The sequence below is a fragment of the Pinus tabuliformis genome, chromosome X, assembly GCF_031772625.1.
Source record: "Pinus tabuliformis cultivar Carrire ecotype Pingquan chromosome X, CPIR1, whole genome shotgun sequence".
Lineage (NCBI taxonomy): Eukaryota > Viridiplantae > Streptophyta > Pinopsida > Pinales > Pinaceae > Pinus > Pinus tabuliformis.
Genome location: NC_142308.1, coordinates 1029330912 through 1029346247, shown reverse-complemented (window position 1 = coordinate 1029346247; position 15336 = coordinate 1029330912). Strand labels below are relative to the sequence as shown.

Below are 15336 nucleotides of genomic sequence, written 5' to 3'. Positions count from 1 at the left end.
ATATCCTAGAAATATGCTCAAATTATTTCATTGGAGGATGAATCGCATAAGGAGAAACAAATAATTTGAGATCGCAATCCTGTCATCTAGGAGAAGTACCTATAGTTATACAAGCTTAACCTAGAAGTGGACAATAAATGGAATACTTTGCTTGCAGCTCAACTCAAGACATTAAATGTTGAAACATCCCAACATTTTGTTAATCAAAGTTACACCTTGTTACAAACATGACTTGATCACGTGGACATGTACAATTGCTTTCACCAAAAAAAATTATAGGTTGTTCGTGAGTTGGGTCTTTATTTGAAGGAGAAACATCTGAGTAAGAAAAAGCAAGACCAAGTGAGTAAGTGAAAGATTGCCTCTAGGGTGAGTCAATAGATTGTGCTTAGGGCCTGTTGGGTACTTCAATTATTTGGATACTTTTGGTCGAAATAGGGTTGCAGAGAACAAGAAACACAAGCTCGAAAAAAGAATAGTTAATATGGCTAGAAGTCAGCAATGAAAAACATGAAGTAAAAAGCGAAGGATTGAGTAGTTGTTTTAGAATTCACCTAGTGCGCACAAAACATGGATCAAGTTGTTATAATTTGAAGAAATCAAGTGAGCATGGATCAAGCAACTGTGGAATGGATCGATCTCATCAAATTGGTTAGTGTTGACTCTATCAAGAAAGCATGCATTAAATTTGATGTGATCGGTGGGAAGAACCTATATAAAGACATGCAGGGTGAGATGTGCAAAGAGAGACATTAGAGAAGGGCCAAAATGCTACTGAAATTTTGATTTGGCCTTTTCTATTGTAATCTTCTTCCTATAATGAGGATTTTGGGAATACTAATGAAAGATCTAGCTGAGATAGAAGAAATCTACAATTGTAATGTTATTTTGGCCTATTAATGATAAAAGAAGACTATTGTGGGGAGAATCATTGTGCAATATATGTTGCTATATCTGCGATTATACATCTATTTTTTTTTTTTTTTTTGAGTTTCTATGTTAAATTTCAATGTAATGTGCTTTATTAGTCCCTGCCTCAGGCATAGCAGGGACTATTGCGTTCGCTCTATCGTTGACTAGCTATTAAATCTTTTGTTGACAATAAGCTTTTATGCTTTAACCAAAGTTTATCCGTGGAAATTTCGGTGTAAGAAACTTATAACCAAACTTGTGAATTCAACCTCTTATTACAAGCTTCATGTGCCCCGATGTTATTTCAGCTGGGACAAGTTATTTTATTGTAAGTTTTTCAGAACAAAAGTTTGAAAAGTTATTTTATCGTAAGTTTTTCAAAACACATGCTCATGTTAACCCAGTGTTCTCTGCAATAGTTGAGCTTACATTTATTCTTATCTGAATTTCCAGCTCCATAACACAAAGAATTGTCATGCCCTCCAAGCATTTGTGGAGTGATTTTGACAACCCTAGTACAGAGAATTGGCATGCCCTCCATGCAACTTGTGGAGGGCTTGTGGAGTGATTTTGTTAGCCATAGCACAGAGAATTTGGCATGCCCTCCATGGCACTTGTGAGGCACTTTTGGAGTGGTGCACGAATTTGGCATGCCCTCCATGGCACTTGTGAGGCACTTTTGGAGTGGTGCACTTTTGGAGTGATTTTGACAGAGGGATCTGAGCACATGAAAAGAACAACACCTAAGGCACGCCAGACGCGTGAGGAAGTGGAGGGGGAAAGCTTCATCAAACTAATATGTTTCCAGAGGAGCTGGAAGGATTATGTGAGGTCTGGAAGGATTCTGTGAGGCAAGCAAAGTAGAGGAGGAGCTGGAAGGATTCATAAGAGTTTACAGAGATGGCTCTGTGGAAAGGTTCTCCTCCTTTGTATCCGATATCCCCCATCTGACAAACCAGATGAAGCCGTGGCTTCGAGAGATGTCATTATAGATGCTGAAACTCGCATATGGGCACGCCTCTATCTTCCCAGATCAACTTCCGCTGATGAACAAAAACATGGAAAGTTGCCTGTTGTCATATACTTCCACGGGGGAGGATTCGTGATGGGCTCGCCGGCATGGTCTATTTACCATGCGTTCATGTGCAGATTGGCTTCTGAGATAAAATCAGTGATAATTTCAGTAGGCTACAGGCTTGCTCCAGAGCATCGCCTCCCTGTGGCTTACGACGATTGTCTCAATGCCGTCGAGTGGGTCTGTCAACAAGCTGCCCAGGTCAAGCAAGCGAAAGGTCAAACCCTGAACGAGCCGGGGGAATCATGGTTGAGATCGTATTGCGATTTTTCACGGTGCTTCTTGGCCAGAGACAGTGCTGGCGACTTTCCCAAAAAATTGAAACAAGTGGCACTCACAAGGATGCATGCCAAGTACGTGTATCATCTTCAATTAGAATTAAAAAAGTAATTAGAATATCATCTTCAATTAGAATTAAAAAAGTAATTAGAATATCATCTTCAATTAGAATTAAAAAAGTAATTAGAATATTGTTTAACGTAGAAATTATAAATTATAATTAAAACTATCCACTTGTCATTCTTACAAAGTAGGCGTTTGTTTATGGAAATTTAGTTTGTCATTCTTACAAAGTAGGCATTTGTTTATGGAAATTTAGTTTATAATGTTGTATCTGTAATATACAATGCATCTTTAATTTTACTTTGCATAAGATTTAATAAACCTCATTAGCGGAGTTGCCCCATTTAAATTATCAATGTCTCGTAAAACTCGTTAATCGAGTTGCTGCCAAGCAAAGGTTTAGAATTCAATTTAAGAGGGAAAAATTGCAGGCTCTTGTATTCTAACTTGAGAAGTCCTTGAAGAAGGACAATTTTTTTCCAGGGTTTAAACTATAAGCAGGAAAACATAGGGTTTAAACTATAAAGGTTTAAACATAGCGTTTTTCAAGAATTCAAACTAAAATAACCAAAACCAATATTATTTCGTTTTTAAACCTAACCTCAATTTTTATAAAATTTACAGTTCAAGTTCAAATGAAGGAAAGCAATTCTGACCATAAACCACAAGTTTTGACACAAAAATATCTGATACAACGCGAGTGGCAAGTAAATGTAAGAGAGAAGCTTGTGCATCCACAGAAGTAAAAGAACCCTTGACAAGAGCATGGGGAACTACATGGGATGTTAATTTTCAGAAAGAAAATTGCATGCCAATCAAGATTTCAATTCTTGAAAAATAATAATAAGGTCGTCTCTCTGTACCTGTCATCCGAGGAAAGCAAAAACAAGGATTCCATTTATGAAAAAAACGATGAAATCATTGCTATAAAAGCACTGGAAAATCCAATCCAGCTCGGACGAGTCGGACAATAAATAACGAGTGGCGAAGATTGACAGTTGTGAAAGTGGTCATGACGGCGTTCTAGTGACAATCTTTTCACAGTTGCTTTGTAAACCATATCACAAGTATATTTTACAAATTAACTCACAGTATTTCAGTGTAGCAATTTCAAATTTTTATAAGAAAAGTAATTTCAATAACAAATTAACTATGACAATAAAATTATTTGATCGAGTTATTGTAAGTCTTTTCATGTCTTCGCCGCAACATACCACTAGAGCAAGTCTAAGAGTTGTTTTTTTAACGGTGATTTGCAATTGCGTGAAGCTTCTTCAATCATTTTGTAATGGATAATGGATGTGAACATACATATTAGTTGGTATAATATATTCTATCACCATTTGAATACCAGGTGTGAGCCTGCCAATGGGGCTTGCGAGATTTTTGAAAAATGATAAATTAAGCGCAGGCACAAACTTTGCCATAGTGAAAGCCACCACAAAACAGAATACATATGTAGTGTGTAACCCAAGCCACCAGCGAAGCTCAAGCTAGCCTGTCTTTGGTTAAAGCATTTGACTTGCGAGGTGCAAAGGTAGAGAATATTATTCGCTTACTATGTGGCTGCGTTTTCTTCACACGCCCTCAATTGTTCCATGTTTTTGCATCTAACACAGACATCTTTAAACGGTATTTAAAGCTAGTCTGTCTTTGGTTAAAGCATTTGACTTGCGAGGTGCAGATTTCTTCACACGCTCTCAATTTTCCCATGTTTTTGCATCTAACAGAGACTTCGTTAAACGGTATTTAAATTTTTATGTCCATATATTACAATATTTTTTTACTGTGTTTTTTTTTCTTTTGCAACAGAATGCCCCAAGTTAATTTTCTATTAAAAAATAAATAGTACTATGTGAAAATTCCCTAAAATTAAGTGTAATTAATATATATATATATATATATAACTGTAATTAATATATATATATATATATATATATATATATATATATATATTATGGTGTGGTTTTTACTCTTTTGCAACCAAATGCCCCGAATTAACTTTCCATTAAAAAAAAAAATAGTTATGAGTGAAAATTCCCTGAAATAAAGTGTCTTCGCCCAAGAGATTATGGTGCCTTGATTGTAATATATTTTTTTTTACAGTGTAGCTTCTACAGAAACAGAATAAGTGATTTTGTTTTAGCAGGGTTTAGATATGCCAAATGAAAACTGTGATATTTAGTGAAGAAATTTTATTTTATATGGTAATTTAATATATATCTAGAAGCCTGATTTTATATGTTATTTTATTATAGGTTTTTTTAAACCGTAAAATTATTATTTTTGAGTGAGATATGAAAGTATGTTACTATTATCATTTTCATATATTTTTGCTATTTTAGTTTGTTTTGGTGGTTAAAGTGAGTTGGATCACTTCTTAATAAGGAAAATAGTTTTTTGGTGATAAGTCATTAGTAATGTTATTTGATATTTGGTTTATTCTATTAGTATTGGTAACACTTTTTACTAAATAATAGATGAGTAATTAATTAGTTTTGGATAGTGTTTGTATTCTTTTTGAAATGGATCAAAGTTTTAATTTAGAATTTTTTATTTGTTATCATGTAGTGTTTGAGTTTGATTTATAGTTTATTATTTAAATTAGATTGGGATATTAAACGTTTTTTCATACTCTATTAAATTGGTAACTAGACTACTAGTAGCCTTGTTGCATGTATGCAATTTCTACCACACTTATTTCAAAGGTAGCAAGGCTTCCTCTCTAAAAAAATTTCCTGGGGTTGTAGCTCTCCAAAGCATATCAGATTCACCTCCTTACCATGGTATTTTTAAAAATAGTGAATAGATTACTATGAGGAGAATATAGCACATCAAATGAAAATATTTCTAATACAATCTCCAATCACATTTTCACCTGTTTAGTAAATTTAGATAAACATGTAAAGCACATTTAAATTTTTAAGTTTTAGCTTCTCTCCTTCAAACGTGGCACTTAAGCATACCCAGGAAGTGACCTACAAATTTAGTAACACTCCTCATGCAATTTTAGATGAGGACCATCACACTGTTAAACTTGAGTTTTTAGATGAGAAATTCTTGTGTTCTGGAGCATTAAACATATTATATTGAATCTTAAAAAATGTATGTAGATTGAAAATTTTTAAAGATTTTTGAATTTCAAAGTTAAAAGAGGATGTGGTTACTGTGGATAATTTCTTTGTTTGCTTCACATGATGTGGTTTACGTGGATATTTAACTTTGAAATTCAAATTTCAGGCTATTTTCAATATGTAAATTTTAAAAATGTTAATATGTGAATAAAAATAGGAAAAAAGAAAATTATCGTTGAATATGATAATCAACATGATAAGTTATTTCCATTTGATACCTATCTAGTATTTTAAGCACAAAACTCATTGACTTTTCCAATGGAACATATCATTTTTTTGCAAACTTATGAGAAACTAACTTGAGTTATATATCTTGTAGAGGTGTTCAAAATGGAAACAACTTCAAGCTCTTGAAGTGCAAGATCCACAAAAAGAAATATTTTCTTCTTTTGATTTGGATTGGAGTATGATTGGAGGTAACAATGTGGCTTGGATCAAATCAAATAGATATAATGAGTTTGTTATTGGGGAGAGCAAAAATCTATTGTATCCAACAAGCTTTCAAAAAAAAATTAGCAGAAAATCAAAAGAAGAAAATATTGGAAATAAAAAATATAGAGTTGACTCGCCATTGGAATATATAATGTAAGCATTTTTCTACTAATTTTTTCTTCAAATAATTTTGTTTTAAATTCATTTTTTGACGTGTTAATATCTTGTTGTTTCTTGTAGGTTTTGGTGTTCATATGGGCCACAAGACTTATGATATATCAAAAGTGCCTAAAAAGGGGATAGGGAGTCCTCCAGGTTGTAAGCATCTAAGACGTGGTTGCACATGTCATTTTAGTGTTCACATATCTAAGAGAACACCAGAACATGCCTTGATCACTTATGTTGAGATGAACCATATAGATATTACAGGTAAACATTGCCATGGACAGGAGGTTGACGATTTTGTAGGCACAAGAGCATACCATGCACCCCATGTTAGTAATGAACTACATCAATGGGTAGAAAGATGTTTGTTGTTGGGAATGTAAGTTGAATGTGTACATCACAAACATCGTGAATTAGTACATGATAAAGTAACATCATCTAGCGTTGAGTTTGATCGAAACGAGTTTCTTACTCATGACGACATTGGCAATATAGAGAGGAGATTGAAACATGCCCAATACATGTTTGATAATAATGATGCTCAAAGTATGTGTATATGGCAAGTAGAAAATCGTGATAAAGTATTTTACTACTCAGAGTTTGACAATGCCATAGACGCTGAGGGACGCACTCCATTCATTTTAGGCATTCAACAACCACTACAACTAGAATGGATGAGAAAATATGGTCATGATAGTATATTAGCAATGGATTCTACGTTTGGGACAAATCGCTTTAAGGTATATTTATATTGTTATATATTTTCTTATTATCATTTTTTATTTATAAGATAATCCAAGTATATAACTAATTTCTTATTTTACATTGCTATGTATTTTCTTATCATCATTTGTTATTTATAAGATAATCCAAGGATATACCTAATTTTTTATTTATTTTTATGCAGTTTCAACTTTATACATTATTGGCATTTGATTCCCAACATAATGGTGTTCCAGTGGCATGGGTTCTCATGTCAAGATCTATGACTTCTGATATCACCAAGTGGATGGAGATGCTACTTCTTAAAGTTCGCATGGGTATGTTGTAGTGGAAGTTAAATGCATTCATGGTAGATGATGCAGCTGCTGAGATTGGTGCAATCAGGTATAGAGATATGAGTGTGTTTTTTCTTCATTTCTCAAAATGAAATGTTATATACATAATTGTAGACTCACTATATAAATATATATATATATATATATTTAACATTGTATGACATTTGTTTGTAATAGGGCGATATTTCAATGTGAAGTCTACTTATGAATTTGGCATGTTAGAAGGGCATGGTTAAAAAATATTGTAATGAAAGTGAAAGATGATACTACAAGACATGCCATGTTTAAGTGTCTAGGTGAGAAAATGCAAATTCTGCACTTGAGGAGACCAACAAATTTCTAAATTACTTCCAGGAGGAAACCACCTTTGTTGACTACTTTCGAGCACGATGGTTGGACATAATAGGTTTGATTTCTGTAGCTTTAATTTTCATATTTTTGGTATAATTGTATTGACTATTGACATACTTTATTTTGTGTTGATCAGAAATGTGGGAAAAATATTGTCATCACTTAAAGCACGTTGGACAAGAAACAAATGGCACTATTGAGTCTTACCATTCACATTTGAAACAAGTTCTTTTGAATTCAATACGAGCAGATTCACATCATCGAGTGGATTGGTTGGTGCATCAGTTGTGTTGAGTGGTTCACATTTTTTATTGGTGGTGTCAATGTGCAAAGGAAAATGGTTTCCATAGAAACTATAAGGTGGAGAAAATAGAAGATCATTCATTGCTAAGGGAACAATCTATTCCACATTTTAATGTGACACTGCACCACTCAAATTCTTCAATAGCATGGGTGCAAAGCCAACATGATATAGATAAATCATATATGGTATGCCATTCAAGTTCAAGTTTTGCTATGTGTAATTGTGATTAGGCGAAAAATGGATATCTTTACAAACATGTCATCAAGGTTAGCATGATGAGGGAAAAGATAAGGTTTGAACAAGAAAATCTACAAGCAAAAATCAATGCAACAACCCAAAACCAGGTGATTTGAGTATTTCATTAAATATGTAGATCAATAATAATAAATAATAGTCATTTTGATCTAATACCATACAATGTTTTGTTCACAGATACGTGAAAATGATGACTTTGAAAGTGTGGATAACTTGGATGTTGATGTCATGGTAATAATTTAATAACTCTCTAAATTTTATATTTGTTATCACTCTTTTAATATTGTTTTGACTAGTTGTTTTTTTTCTTTGTAGGTAAATGATAATGTTAATGCTTCCATGGATTCTTATGTTGATGTCATGGTAATAATTTCATAACTTGGTTAATTTTATGTTTTTTATCACTCTTTTACTATTGTTATGATTATTTTTTGTTTTGTTTTATAGGTAAATGATAATGTTAATTATGTTTTTTACCAATCTTTTATTGTTGTTATGAGTATTCTTTTTTTTTCTTTGTAGGTAAATGATAATGTTAATTGTTCCATGGATTCTTCCACTAATGTTGATCCAAGTCACAAATGAGAAAAGATCTCACAAAATATTAGGCATATTTTTGAGTCACTTATGCAGTTACCTGGTGATGAGTCACATCTGCACTTCTTAGAAAAATGCATGGAAGATGTTGCAAGTGAATTCAAAACAACATTGACATCAACCACGTTGGGGTTGGACCATCCAGCTGCTCCATCTTTCCAACAAGTGCAAGATGGATTTGGATATACACTTGGGGGTGAAAGAGATCTTTCCAACAAGTGCAAGATGGATTTGGATATACACTTGGGGGTGAAAGAGATCTTTCCAACAAGTGCAAGATGGATTTGGATATACACTTGGGGGTGAAAGAGATTTCTTGGAGAGGATGGTCACTTGTATGCACTCATATACATCATCTAGCTCTACACAATTTCCTCCTCCAACACAAGGTTCAAGAAGGAAAAAAACATTTGCTAATGAGCTTGATAGAGCTGCTACAAGAGACAATGAAGGAAATACAAACATATGAAGGAGAGAATTATATATCTAAAATGTGAATGTTAGTTTCAAATGTTTTAATTTAAAACATGTATAATCTAAACTTGCAAAGAAATGCCAAGGAAGTTATTTATTATATGGTTGGTAATGTATGATCTAAAAAGTTTTTTAAAATAGTTTCAAATGGAATAATTAAACTAAGAATTTTGACTTATGTACCAACATCTATCGTGTTCATCTTTTTGGTAAACCAACATCTATCATGTTCATTTTTTGGTAAACATGATGTTTTTCATTGCATTTGTATTTTCTTTCCTTGTTGCAACTCTTTGTTTTAAGTGTAGTATGTGGGCAAAAATATCATTAATTTACTTAGTATTATGATTTCATTAATTTTATTAGTGTTTTTATTTCTTTGCAGTGCCAACATGGGAGAGATTAAAGCTATGGAAGAATGAGTGTTTTAACACTTTGTTGGTTAAGTAATTATTTTGCTCAGTGGCTAGAATGATTTAGAGGCCCGAGTTATATTCACAATCTCCATCCAGTGTAATCCAAAATTAAAAATAGACATGCTAGTTTGGAGATTCTCTTATAACTCTAAATGTGGTAGGAGAGAATTATCTTATCTCAAGATAGCTTGTGTGAATCTGGTGGGCCTTGAATCTAAATGCAAACTTCTAAAAATTCTATTATATTAAAGTTAATTTGATTTTTCTGTTATATGAATTAATTCGTTCAGATGTTTTTTTGTTGGGCATTATTTTTGGATTTTCATTTCAATAAAAGTAAGGGAATATATGTTTAAATTTCATCATAGGTGTAATTTTTTATCATGATATTTGATAATATCAATTATTTTTATTTATTTATATTAAATTATAAGTATATCAATATTATTTAAATTCCAAATTTAGCAATTTTATATGTCATCAAAGGATTTGTTAAAAGTAATGATATTTAAGAACATATTTTATTTAAGTGTAACTTCAATTTAATTTAATTAACATTTCCTAGGATACTATAAAAGCTTGATTATCTTCGGCTGTGGAAATATCACAATAGTGACAAGGTCGGAATACCATAATATCATCTTTTGTAGTGGAATAGGATAACTTATGGGTTTAATGTATTTTGTTTTAAAGAAAATTGTGAACTAGCTAGTCCTTAAAGCGTCACAATTTTTTTTCTCTAACATGATTGTGGTTGCAACAACATTGAGTTATGTTTGTATAGAGTATACATTATAATTAAACATATATGATAATTAATAATAAATTATTTATTATCAAACTCGTATAACATATTATCATATTATAGAGCCGAACCTTGTTACTGAGCAATGGCGGTGCGGACTGATCTTGATGGAGGTGAGATCTTGCCGATGACGATCTGCATGATCGGGGCGGGAGGTTTCATCGGTTCGCATCTGTGCGAAAAGCTGATGCACGAGACGGATCACACAGTGCTCGCCATTGATGTTTACAGCGACAAGATCCAGCATCTCTTGGAGCCTGGTCACCCTTGGTCTGGCCGCATCGAGTTCCACAGGATAAATATCAAGCACGACTCCAGGCTTGAGGGGCTCATCAAGATGGCGGATCTGGACGACGGATCGGAGACTGCTGCCATGGCCGCCCCTGCAACCCTTCACCACGAACAGCGAGAAGCTGGGAAAGACATCCCAGGCAGCGTGGAATCGAAACACGGAACTCTGGATTATGCCCGGAACCTTCTGGGTTTTGGATCTGCAGGTTTTTCCACCGGATCCAGCGCTGAAAACAACAGAGGCTGGCTGCATGAAGCGGATCTGCTCCCTCCTGCTGTGAACAGATACAAACATTCCAGATCTGGACTGGATCTACCCAACAAACAAAGGAAACGCCAAGATCCAAGTGCCCTGGAACTCTGGCCAGCGAAAGGCCATCCGAACTGGGACGCACAAAATTTCAGCCACCCGTTACACTGCGCATTCAAGAAACCTGTTTCGGTAGCGGTGATGGGTCCTGCACAGGCACTCTACACCGATCTGATTCCCCAGATCTCAGAAGGGGCTATATGGCACGAGGATAGCCTGAATACAAAACAGAGGAGAATAGCTCCCACAGTCTCTGTGGCGGAAACCTCACCAGATCCACGTTTCCAAATCATTATAAAACCCCCCTCTGGGAAATCAACCCTAATCTGGGTTCAAGCTTCAGACAGTGTCTCAAATCTGAAGAAAAACATTGCCAATCACATTGGCCTCCCGGAAGGATATCAACATCTGCTCTCTGAAGGCAGATCGTTACAAGATCACAGAGCAATTGACTACTACAACATCAAGCCAGGATCTAATATTATTGTCAACATGAGGCTACGGGGAGGTGCAGCAGCCAGTGGCCCACGAAAACAAACAGAAGGGGGCAGTGGATCTAAAGCAAAACACAGCCCAGATCCACACCAGCAGCACAAAAGCGAAGGAACATCTTACAAGCATATTCTACAAGGGGGAAAATCTTCTTCTACAGCCCCACAGCAGGCCAAAACAGAACCCAGTGCATATATCGTGGAGCAACTGAACTATACACCTGAACTAACAATAGATACAGCAGAAGCAGAGGAGGTACGTAACATTTACGAAAGACAAGCCCTCATCTGTCGTTTCAACGGTTTCTGGCCAAAACCCATGGACCTTTTTCACTGGATTTTCACAAAATGGTCTCTTAATTGTGATGTCATGCTCTGCTCCAAAGGCTTTTTTATAGTCAAACTTCCATCAGAAGAGGTCAGGGCCCTAGTTATTCAGGAGGGACCGTGGTTTTGGGGATCTTCAGGACTCTTCATTGCACCTTGGACCCCAGATTTTGATGCAAACACCTACATCGTCTCCAGGGTGCCAGTGTGGGTTCGACTACATAACCTCCCTGCACATTTTTGGGACCAAAAGACACTCGCATGCATCGGAAACTCTTTTGGCAGATATATTAAAATGGATACTCAGCGAGTGGAAGATGGAATCTACACTTTCGCACGAATCTGTGTGGAAGTTGATCTCAGCAAAGGATTACCGGATCGCATAGTACTGAAGCATAAAGATCACAGCTGGATGCAAACAATAGATTATGAAAATACAGCATTCCGATGCAGAATATGCCGGCAGACAGGGCACCTACAAAATGCCTGCCCAGAATTCAAAAAAGACAGCCAAAGAAGGAGGAAATCCGGGAAAAAAAAAGGGTGGACATTCCCCCCACCAGACCCTGAGGAAGAGGAAGAAGGTGAGGAGGAATTGCCCATCCCAAATGAGAACAGCCAAGCAGAACCGCAGGAACAATCTCCACAAGTGCCCATGGAATCGCAACCGGAAAAGGCTTCCGACACAATGGAACTCAGTGGAACCAAAAGGCAGCATAAATCGGACACCTCGGACTCTGACAAGGAAAACCCTTGACCCGGTGAGGAAAACCCATTTCAACTCATTCCCATGCATCCAGCTCAAGGCGAATGGCGCAAGGTAGAGAAGAAAAAGGGGAGGAAAACTTGATCTTCCCCCTATCAAGCATCTCAGTGCTCCAGGCATGGTTTTTTTCATCAGTTTTTTTCTTCTTTGTACTTGACACTTGTGTCAACCATTTTTTGTCAGGCTTCATAGCCTTGTCTCTGCAATGCTTTGGCATCTACAAAATGTAATTTTCAAAATTAATGGAAATTACGATTTTTTCCAAGTGAAAAAAAACATATTATCATATTATAAGTTGAATGTTAAATGGGAAAATTATAATTGATGAGTTTATGTATACTAGGATTGCATTTTTATTCATTGTTAAATTAAGTTAGAATATTTTATCTAAAAAATATGTGAATAATTTTTATTTGGCTAGAAACATTTTGATTAAACTATTAACTTAGTTTGGTTTTATCCTTTATAATAGTTTACAAAAATTAGTAAATGAAGTATTATATTGTTTAAAAGATATTTTATTTTGTATAAGAATTAATACATCATCTTTCCAATCTTATATTAAAATACCTAATTTTAGGAATAAAGCTAATCATAATACATAATTAATGAGATATATTATAAATAGATAATATTTATTAATAATTAATTTTATGAAGTATTGACAAAAAAAATGCACACATCTATAACATAAGTATACTCTACATAACATATGTAGGCCTTCTAGACTACTTAGTCATTACAAAAAAAAGTCATTATGAGTTTTGATGTCATATTATAAATTAAACCTTAATTTGTTACATTCATAGATTCTTTCTCTTCTTAATGTTTTGGAGGTATCTTTTCTCTTGTAAAGTTATTTAAGGTTCTCATTTTCTTAATAACAATTCATTTTAACATTTAATCTATAAAAATTCATATCATGAGTGGAATTTCTCGTATCATTATGAAATGCCACACAAAATAATGTAGACAAAGCATCATTCTATACTTATTTATTTCAATGAGTTTCCTTTCATATTCCTAATAATTGTAGATAATTTACCAAATATTTATTCTCGAAATGCCTCTCCCCTAATTTTGTAATATCATTAAAAGTTGACATTTTTATTCCACGTCTTGTAAGCTAGTTTCCAACATTTATGTGTTTCTTCTTGCATCGAGTATTATATTTATATAAGTATCTATTTTTTTAGCCACCCTATATCCTAAAGATTCCATGGTACATTTTTGTTCTCAACAATAGGCTTAGTGTTTGTTAAGTTGGGCTTTCAATATCTTGAAATACTAATCCAAAACCTTAGTGTTTTAGTTACAACCCATTTTCTCTTAAAAATATTATTGGCTAGAATACTCCATGATTCTACTAACCCCTATTTAACTTTATTACAATTTTGTTAAATTTTGAAATAATCATGTCATTTGTTAGTTCACAATTGTACATAGAAAAAATATGAATTTTAACAAAAAATTCAAACTATAATAATTTCCTTTAAAGAAAAATATATCAAATAAAAATTACTTGAATAAATTTGAAATCCTATATTTTTTAACACTATACAAGTAATTTTTCAATCAAAATTTCTTTGATCTTAAAAAATCCATATCTCATTCTCTATATGTAAAAAAAAAATGAGCCACTGAAATCTTACATCCATGGAAAATATACTTTTATCCTTGGAAAATATACTTTTAGTATAATTTACATTTTACAATGATCTAGAAAATCATAAATACATAATGTCATGATAATATTTCTTTAACATTAATATATTTTTTTCTTTTTACTTTAATCAAAATCACAATAATAATTCCATTGAGTGACACATAAATTATTTCTCAAAACTATTGTTGCATTCTTTTTATTCAAAACAAATGAATTATTCATAATTAAAACATATATCCCAACAAACAAACATATCCAATCTTACAGAAATGGATGGAAGACATCACAAATGAGTTCAAAACAACATTGACATTAACAACTTTAAGGTTGGGTCGTCCAATTGGTCAATCTTTCCAACAAATCCAATATGGATTTGGACATACATTGGGGTATGAAAGGGATTTCTTGGAGAGGATGGTCACTCATAAGCACTCATATACATCATCTAGCTCTGCACACTTTTCTCCCTAACACAGGGTTCTAGAAGGAAAAAAACATTTGCTGATGAGATTGATAGAGCTGTTACTTGAGACAATGAAAGAAATACAAACATGTGAAGGTGAGAAATATATACCTCAAACATGTAGGTTAAAATCAAATGATTTATTTAAAACATGTTTCATATAAACTTACAAAGCAATGCTAGAGAATTTGATAATTCTATGGTTGGTAATGGAGGATATAAAAAGCTTGTTAAAGATTACTTCAAGTGAAACAACTAAAATAAGAAGTTTGAATTATGTACCAACATCTATTATGTTCATTTTTTTTATAAACTCTCCCATCGAAGAGAAATTAAAAAGGAACATGAAATTTCACCTCCACAGGGTGTATGACTGTGTGGATAGGGAATTTCTCTCAATGATCCTGTATAAAAATGGTTTTTTTCACAAGCATGTGAAGTGGATAATATCTTCCATAACATCAACATCTATGGTTTTTCTCATCAACGGGGTGCCAACTCATTTCTTCAAAATTTATAGGGGGCTTCACTAATGATGTTCACTATCTCCGCTTCTTTTCATTCTGATCATGGATGCCTTCAATAGGGGAGTTAAGGCAAGGTTTGAGTAAACATTGATATATGGATGCAAAATCTCCAAAGGATGAAAAAATTCTTAGTTGATGCTTGTTTATGATGCACTGTGTGCTCGTGAAACAATAC

At 33.9% G+C, this 15336-nt stretch overlaps 1 pseudogene; it reads left to right on the top strand.

Annotated features, from left to right (window-relative positions):
• The first annotated feature begins 1812 nt into the window (after positions 1-1812).
• On the top strand, positions 1813-2377 carry LOC149143263 (putative carboxylesterase 6 pseudogene; annotated as a pseudogene).
• Positions 2378-15336: the final 12959 nt, after the last annotated feature.